This window comes from Nicotiana attenuata, chromosome 9 (assembly GCF_001879085.1).
Source record: "Nicotiana attenuata strain UT chromosome 9, NIATTr2, whole genome shotgun sequence".
In the NCBI taxonomy this organism is placed as follows: Eukaryota; Viridiplantae; Streptophyta; class Magnoliopsida; order Solanales; family Solanaceae; genus Nicotiana; species Nicotiana attenuata.
In genome coordinates, this window is record NC_031997.1 from 7,923,099 (window position 1) to 7,933,388 (window position 10,290).

Consider the following 10,290-nt stretch of genomic DNA (forward strand, 5'->3'; position numbering starts at 1 on the left):
TCGACATTAATTTGCTCATAGAGAAGTGGAAAAATCAACACAAATAACCAAAAATTGTATTTACCAATACAAAATTTTGGAGACCGAATTATTAATTAGAATTCAACCACCAAAACGTAAACTTAAATGAACCTAAACTTAAATCTAAACAAAGGGTCAAATAAGTATCCTTTACATGGCCTACTCAAGTCTGATTAATAAAATATAATGTTAAGACTATAAAATCTATGAAGGCCACTGCCACTATATGGCAGAAGATAAAAAAAAAGTATCCAAAATCTGTATAGGCGGATAGATTCTCTTAATTTGTATGGATGGATAAAGACATGCTTAGATAATTAATTGAAGTCATGGAGGAGAGTAATGATTGCACGAAGGAGTATAATGGTTGCATGGAGGAGTGAAATTGACAACTGAGAAGTGTGATGGTTGCGTGGAGGAGTGGAAGTGGCTACTAGAAAGTATAATATCCGCATGGAGGAGTGAAAATGGCTACTAGGAAGTGTAATGGATGCATAGTATCTTTACAAAGAGACTTTAAGTCCTGTTGGAAAGTGGAATACCTATTATAACTCTCCCTATATATTTTTCTCGCATGCTAACCCTACATAAAATAAACAAAGTGAAATTACTACTATATCTAAGCATAGAGAACGATGGATAGGACTCCGATCAAGAAAGTTGTTGAAGAACCACTCCATCATTCACCCATTAGTCATAATATTTTGCATCAAGATCTTAAGCGTGACTTTACTAAGCTGAAGCGTGAGGTTAATGAATTGCTTGAGAGGTTGGTTCGTGACTCAAGTATTAATTACCTAAAAAGTGTCATGTTGGAAGAGCATCCGCTAACTTCAATTTATACCATGCTTGATGATATGCCCACACCATATGTCCAGAATGGAGCCAAGAGAAATTTTACTATTTTTTTATCACTAGTAACACTGAATCCGCTTCCAAGACCATCAAGTCTCTCTCTGTGACTTAGAATATTGAGTAGTCCATGCATTATGAAGTTTTCTCTCAAGTTGCCTTTTGCTTATGATGATGTTTTTCTAATAGTCTATGAAGTTGTCTACCCCATATGGTGACGTTTTTTTATTGATCTTATTACGTTTTGGTGATGTTATGAAATCGTATATAATGACACTATATTATTATGTCTTTAATCTTTTTTTACTTAAAGCATCGTTTGATGCATGTTAACAAAACGGTCCAATTGTCTTCAAAAGTACAATTGTTCGTTTGATTCCTAATGCAATAAAAGAACCACGAGTATCATTTGTACAGATTAATTAAGTCCTCTAAAGGTGATCAATTTTTTATCAAATTAAGAAAGCACATTGAACTTTTGACACCAACTGGCTCTTAGAAATATGTAAAAAACTTGAAGATAGCTGAGAAGAGAAGAAGTCCTAATGAAGCAAACTTCTGTCCAAAATATGACATTACTACATTTGTCCAGAATCAAACAAATGTGGAAAGTTCATCAAACATTCTAGACAATATCCAAAATCTGATGAATTTCAGGGATCAATGTAGTAAGGTTTAAAACAGGCGCAAAATGAATCTAACACTTATAACTACTTAACATCTAGTCATTAGATGATAACACTTTGACACTTAGAGCTAAACTTTTTGTCACGACCCGAAAATCTCATCCTCGAGACCATGATGGCGCCTAACATTTCACTTTCTAGGCAAGCCAACGTTAGAATAATTTATCAATTTTTAATAAATCAAAATAAAAACCGAAATAACTAAAATAAATTCTGAAGTAAAGAGCGGAAAACATATCAACTGAAATCTCTAATACAGCCTGAATCTTGTGTCACAAGTGCACGAGCTACCAGAATACTACAAATAAAGGTTTGATAAAAGTAAAGCTGTCTGAAAGGAAAATACAAAGCTAGGACAAAGTGGGAGGAGACTTCAGGGCTGCGAGCGCCAAGCAGCTGTACCTCAAGTCTCCATACTGATAGTCAACGCGAGCACGCTACTGATCGCTGCTGGTGCCGACTCCAAAATCTGCACAAGAAGTGCAGAGTGTAGAATGAGTACAACCAACCCCATGTACTCTGTAAGTGCCGAGCCTAACCTTGACGAAGTAGTGATGAGGCGAAGGTGGGTCACTTAGAATATAACATGTACGCAATGTAAAAAAATGACAGGAAAGGAGAATACGGAAACAAAATAAGGCAGTTAACTTAAGAAAATAACTCAATCCTCAAAGAAAACAAGTGAATGCCAGAAATACTAATCCTTAGAGTCTCATATGAAAGTATCGAAGCCAACACAATAAAATAAGGAATAGAAATGCATAGACTGTTGCGGCGCGCAACCCGATCCCACCGTACAACACGTTTCTCCCTTATTCTACCATAATAATATCAACAATAATAAATAGATATATGTTGCGACGCGCAACCCGATCCCACCATATAATCAAAATCAATATCATAATTCACACTTATTTTACCATATCAATCCACCCTTATTTCACTTGTTGTGGCACACAACCCGATCCTACCATATCAATATAAATTTACCCATATTTAGCCATATCAATCTATCCGTATTTCACTTGTTGTGGCGCGCAATCAGATCCCACCGTATAGTATGAATAAATCAATAAGTGCAACTAATTTAACACTTAGATCACTAGAGTCCTCTACGATTATTGGATATGGAATAGAACTAGAATGGAAACCTCTTCACAAATTAAGAACCCACTATAGTGAATACTAAATAGCAAGACCATTCAAATAAATGACAACTAAGGGTACAAGTACGTCATTTAAGGCAAGTAGCAGTAAATCATGGAAGCATGGGAGAATCTAATATTTTTAACACAAGAATAATAAGTGACGAGTAGCAAATAAAGGCATGGGAAGCATTTAAAGTACGTAACAGCTAAGGCATAGAAGAAAATAATTAATGAAGTGCGGAAAAACAGGGAAACAAGTATTTTTGGCGGCGTATATACACTCGTCACCTCGAATATTCGACGCAACACATGAATTTCACATAGCACATAGCTCAAAGATTCCTAATTCCCTCAAATCAAGGTTAAACCCAACACATACCTCACTCCGCAATTCACTCAAAATTCAATCACGGCCTTGCCCTTTGAACAAGCCTCCAAACCAACCAAATCTAGCAAATTATTAATCGAACGATTCAAATTAAGCTTTAGAAACTACTCATGAATGAAAGAGGCTAAATTTAGGCCATTATTGAAAAGTCAACAAAAGTCAACCCTCGGGCCTGCTTGGTCAAAACCCGAGGTTCGAACCAAAACTCGATCACCCATTCACCCCCGAGCCCGGTTATGCAATTTGTTTCGAAATTCGACCTTAATTCGAGGTCTAAATTCCAATTTTATAAAAATCTCTAATCCTACCCAAATTCCCAATTTCTATCATGGAAATCCTAGATTTAAGGTTGAAACTTTATGAACAGTAGTGGGTAATTGAAAGAAAGTAGGTTAGAGTCACTTACCAATGAATTGAGGAAGAAGAGTTCTTGGAAAAATCGCCTCTAGGGTGATTAGGGTTGAAAATTTGAAAGAATGAGTTAAAATCCTGTCTATCTCAGCTTTTGACCAGGCACAGATGTCGCAATTGCGAACCCTGAAAATGCGAAAAATTCTTCGCAAATGCGAAGCCTTCGCACCTCTGCTTCCTTCCAAATGCAAACAATATGTTCGCAAATGCGAACCTGAGAAGATCGCAATTGCGACCCAAATCTCGTAAATGCGAGAAAACAGCTCCCAGCTTCTACTCGCAAATGTGAAGTCTTCCTCGCAAATGCGAGGCTTGCATTTGCGAGCCAGACCTTGCATTTGCGAAGCCTGCAGTCTAGCACTAGAACACACATGCAACAACTATTTTCTAAGTCCAAAACCACTCTGAAGCCTATTCGAAACTTAACCGAGCCCTCGGGGATCCAAACTAAACATGCACACAAGTTCAAAAGCATCATACAACCTCACTCGCGTGATCAAAACACCAAAATAACGCCTAGAGCTACGAATCAGACACTAAAACAAATGAATTTTTCAAAGAAACTTAAGAACTTTCATTTTAATAATCGAACGTCCGAATCATGTCAAATCAACTTTGTTTTGCATCTAATTTTGCAGACAAGTCATAAATACAGTAATGAACTTATACCAAGTCTCGGAACCCGAATCCGGGCCCGGTAGCAACCAAGTCACATTACGGTCAAACTTGAAATTTCTTTAAACCTTTAAACTTCAAATTTCAACAAATTACGATAATTCATGCTAGGGACTTCTGAATTTGATAGCATCACGATACGAACCCACCGGGACCGTTAGAATACTGATTCGGGTCCGTTTGCTCAAAATGTTAACCGAAGTCAACTTAGATGAGTTTTAAGGCATGATTTCAAATTTTTATCAATTTTTTTCACATAAAAACCTTCCGAAAAAAGATAGGGACTGCGCACACAAATTGAGGAAGGATAAGTAGAGCTATTTGAGGTTTCGAAACACAGAATTAAGGGTTTAAACTCTAGATGACCTATCGGGTCATCACATTCTCCACCTCTAAAACAAACGTTCGTCCTTGAACAAACATAGAAAAGTACCTGGACTGGTGAAAAGGTGTGAATATCTACTCCGCATGTCCGTATCAGACCCCCAAGTGGATGCCTCGATCGGCTGACCTCTCCACTGCACTTGTACTGAAGGATAACTATTAGACTTCAACTGTCAGACCTGCCGAGCTAGAATAGCCACCGGCTCCTCCTCATAAGTCAAATCCTTGTCCAATTAGACTGAGCTGAAATCTAACACATGCGACGGATCACCGTGATACTTCCAGAGCATAGACACATGGAATACCGGATGAGCTGCTGATAAACTAGGTGGCAATGCGAGCTTGTAGGCCACCTCACCCATTCTCTCAAGAATCTCAAAGGGTCCGATATACCTAGGGCTCAACTTGCCCTTCTATCCGAACCCCATCACACCCTTCATGGGTGAAACCCAGAGCAAGATCCTCTCTCCGACCATGAATGTAACATCACGAACTCTACAATCGGATAACTCTTTTGTCTAGACTGAGCTGTACGAAGTTGATCCTGAATAATCTTGACCTTATCCAAGGCATCCTGTACCAAATCTGTACCCAATAATTGAGCCTCCCCTACTCGAACCATCCATTTGGCGATCGACACTGCCTCATGTATAATGCCTCATAGAGGGCCATCTGAATGCTCGACTGGTAGTTGTTGTTGTAGGCAAACTCCACAAGTGGAAAGAAGTAATCTCAAGAACCCTCGAAATTCATAACACAAGCGCGAAGCATATCCTCCAATATCTGAATAGTACGCTCGGACTGCCCATCCGTCTGGGGATGAAATGCTGTGCTCAACTCAATCTGCATGCCCAACTCATGTTGTACTACCCTCTAGAAGTGCAAGGTAAACGCATACCTCGATCAGAAATGATAGACACGGGCACACTGTGAAGATGGACGATCTCGCGGATGTAGATCTCAGCCAACCGCTCTGAAGAATAGGTAACTACCATATCAATGAAGTGTGCTGACTTGGTCAACCTGTCCACAATGACCCATACCGTGTCGAACTTCCTCTGAGTCTGTGGTAGTCCAACAATAAAATCCATAGTGATACGCTCCCAGTTCCACTCAGGAATCTCTAACTTTTGAAGCAAACCACCAGGTCTCTGATGCTCGTACTTTACTTGCTGACAATTTAGACACCGTGCTACATATGAAACTATATCCTTCTTCATTCTTCTCCACCAATAATGCTACCACAAGTCCTGATACATCTTGGCGGCACCCGGATGAATAGAATACAGGGAACTTTGGGCCTTCTAAAGAATCAACTCACGAAGTCCATCTACGTCGGGCACACAAATACGACCCTACATCCTCAAAACTCCATCATTTCCAACAGTAACCTGCTTGGCACCACTGTGCCGCACCGTGTCCATAAGGACAAACAAATGAGGATCATCATACTGACGCTCCCTGATGCGCTCATACAAGGAAGACAGAGCGACTGTGCAAGCTAGAACACAACTGGGCTCTGAAACATCTAACCTCATGAACTGATTGGCCAAAACCTGAACATCTGCTGCAAGCGGTCTCTCACCAACTGGGATATACGCAAGGCTACCATACTCACGACTTTTCTACTCAAGGCATCGGCCACCACATTGGCCTTGTCAGGGTGATAAAAAATGGTGATATCATAATCTTTCAACAGCTCCAACCACCTCCTCTACCTCAAGTTGAGATCCTTCTGTTTGACAAATACTGTAGACTCTGATGATCCATGAATACCTCACACGACCAGATAGTGCCTCCAAATCTTCAGCGCATGAACAATGGCTGCAACTCTAATTAATGAACAGGGTAATTCTTCTCATGAACCTTTAACTGCCGCGACACATATGCAATCACCCTGCCATCCTGCATAAATACCGCTCCGAGCCCAATACGAGATGCATCACAGTACACCTTGTAAGATCCTGAATCGGTAGGCAACACCAACACTAGCGCCATAGTCAAAGCAGTCTTGAGCTTCTGAAAGCTCAACTCGCACTCATCCGACCATCTGAATGGGGCACCCTTCTGGGTCAATCTGGTCAATGGGGCTACTATGGACGAAACCCCTCCATGAACCGGCGGTAATAACCCGTCAAACCTAGGAAACTCCAGATCTCTATAGCTGAAGTAGGTCTAGCCCAATTCTGAACTGCCTCAATCTTCTTAGGATCCACCTTTATGCCCTCTGCCGATACAACGTGTCCCAAAAAGGCGACTGAGTCTAACCAAAACTCACACTTTGAAAACTTGGCGTATAATTGGCTATCTCTTAGAGTCTAAAGTACATTCCGAAGATGCTGCTCATGCTCATCTCGACTGCGGGAGTAGATCAAGATATCATCAATGAATACAATCACAAAAGAATCCAAGTAGGGTTTGAACACCTGGTTCATCAAATCCATAAATGTTGCAGGGGAATTTGTCAACCCAAATGACATCACCAACAACTCATAATGCCCATATCGAGCCTGAAAAGCCGTCTTAGGGACATCAGATGCCCTAATCCTTAACTGATGGTAGCCAGACCTCAAATCAATCTTCCAAAATACTTTGGCACCCTGAAGCTGATCAAATAAGTCATCAATCCTCGACAACAGATACTTGTTCTTGATAGAGACTTTGTTCAACTGCCGATAGTCTATACATATCCTCATCGACCCATCCTTATTCTTCACGAACAACACAGGTGCACCCCAAGGCAAGAAAGGTCTGATAAAGCCCTTATCTAGCAAATATTGCAACTGCTCCTTCAACTCCTTCAACTCCAGCTGGGCCATACAATATGGCGTAATAGAAATGGGCTTAGTGCCCGGAGCCAAATCAATACAAAAATCAATATCCCTGTCGGGCGGCATCCGTGACAGGTCAGCAGGAAACACCTCTGGAAACTCACGAACAACTGGCACTGACTTAGCCTCAGGTTTAGCTGGAAAAGCATAGCATCGGGGCTGGGCCCCACCACTCTGAGCCACATCTCTAGGATGGTCTTTAGATGGCTGGCCTCCACCTCTAACGGCCTGATCTCTACCTCTAATGGCCTGACCCCACCTCTGGTTGCCTAACCCCTGCCCCTGGCTAGCTAAGCGGACGGTGGGGCAACCGGTGCCGGAACCATGGCACGAGAACTCTACTGTGGCATGTCGCCTAATAACCTCTGACAGGACCTCCTGATGTGCTCCATACCACCACACTCAAAAATCCTACTGCGGGTCGGGTAACCACGGTGATAGCTCTGAATCGAAGGCGCACTGATAGAAGCTGATGGTGCACTATAGGCTGGCTGTCCAGAATAAGGCACATAAGGACCATAACTCCCTGAAGCACTATGAGATGCCTGAAGCGCTGAATGAAATGGTCTAGGAGGATGTCCTCTACCAAAAGCACCCTTGCCTCCAGATGAGGCACCACTGAAACTACCAAAATGACGAGGCCTCTTATTCGACTTCTGCCCCCTCTCTTCAGCACGAACCATCTCGATCTATCTAGCAATATTTATATCCGTCTGGAAGGAAATATCACTCCGGGTCTCCTTGGCCGTTTGTAGCCTGATAGTGTAAGTGAGTCCATCAATAAATCTCCTCTCCCTCTGCCGCTCAGTAGGAAGCAACATAATGGCATAAAGATCTAGGTCCACAAAATGGGTCTCGTACTGAATGACAATCAAACTCCCCTACTAAAGATGCTCAAACTGCATGCGATACTCCTCTCTCAGGGTGACCGAGATGAACTTCTCCAGAAATAGCTGTGAGAACTAATCCCAAGTAAGTGCAGGTGACCCAGCTAGTCTGGTCAACATAAAATCTTTCCACCATCTCTTGGCGGAACTCGTCATCTGAAACACAGCCAAATTGACCCCATTGATCTCAACTATACCCATGTTCTACAGCACCTTATAGCAACAGTCAAGATAGTCCTGTGGGTCCTCAGAAGTTGCACCACTGAAGCGAACTGGAAAGAGCTTAGTAAACTTGTCCAGTCTCAATAAAGCCTCAAAAGACATGGTGGGCCTATCACCGGCCTGTGCCGCAATAACCGGCTGAGCTACCCCAACTGGCGGGGCTGCGGGTGTTTGATACTAGGGAGCCATCTGCTCCAGGGTGTGAGTAGCATGAGTTTGTGCTCCTCCCCCAGCCTGAGAGACGGCTGGTGCCACCGGAAAGGTACCGGTCTAGGCCACACTCTCCATAAGGCCCGCCAAACGGACTAGAGCACCCTGAAGTACTAGAGTGGCTATGAACCCCTCCAGGACCTGAGCTGGTCACACAGGTACAGTATAAGCTGGAACCTCCTCATCCAAATCTACCTGAGGCTCCGCTGCCAGTGCTGCTCGAGCTCTAGGATGAGCTCTGCCTCTACCTCGGCCTCTGGCGCGACCTAGGCCTCATCCTCTACCCTTAGTCACAGCTGCCATAAGGGGGCTCCATCTCCTGTCCGACGGTAGATGCAGTGCGTGTTCTCGCCATCTGCGAGAGAACAAGAATAGAAGGGTTCAATCATCAATGATAGAATAAAGTCGCACGACAAAGTAAGAAAGAAGTGACATTTTTCCTAAACTCCATAGCCTCGGGAAGATAAGTACAGACGTCTCTGTACCGATCCTTCAGACTCTACTAAGCATGCTCGTGACTCATGAGACCTAGGTAACCTAGTGCTCTGGCACTAACTTGTCACGACCTGCAAATCCCACCCTCGGGATCGTGATGGGGCATATCATTTTACTTGCTAGGAAAGCCAAAATTAGAATAATTTATCCATTTTTAACAGTTTAAATTAAATAATAATGAAGAAACCGAAATAACTGAAATAAATGCTGAAGTAAAGAGTGGAAAACATAACAACTGAAATCTCTAATACAACCCGAATCTGGTGTCATAAGTGCACAAGCTACTAGAATACTACAAATAAAGGTCTGAATAAAAGTAAAGCTGTCTGAAAGAAAAATAAATAGCTAGGACAAAGTAGGAGGGGACTTCAGAGCTCCAAACGCCGAGCAGTTGTACCTCAAGTCTCCACACTGATAGTCAACGTGAGCACACTACTGACCGCCGCTGGTGCCGACTCCAAAATCTGCACAAGAAATGTAGAGTGTAGTACGAGTACAACCGACCCTAAGTACTCTATATGTGCAGAGCCTAACCTCGACGAAGTAGTGACGAGGCTAAGGCGGGTCACTTATAATATAACATGTACGCAATATAAATTAATGATAGGAAACGAGAATACAGAAACAAAATAAGGCAGTTAACTTAAGAAAATAACTCAATCCCTAAAGAAAACCAGTGAATTCCAGAAATACCAATCCTTAGAGTCTCGTATGAAGTGATGAAATGCCAGAAATAAGTGATGAGTAGCAAATAAAGGCATGGGAAGCATTTAAAGCACATAACAGTTAAGGCATGGAAGGAAATAATTAATGAAATGCGGAAAAACAGGGAAACTAGTATTTTCGCGGCGTATATACACTCGTCACCTCGCATATACGATGCAACACATGAATTTCACATAGCACATAACTCAAAGGTTCCTAATTCCCTTAAATCAAGGTTAAACCCAACACTTACCTTACTCTACAATCCACTAAAAATTCAATCACGTCCTTGCCCTTTGAACAAACGTCCAAACCAACCAAATATAGTAAATTATAAACCAAACGATTAAAATTAAGCTTAGAAACTACTCACGA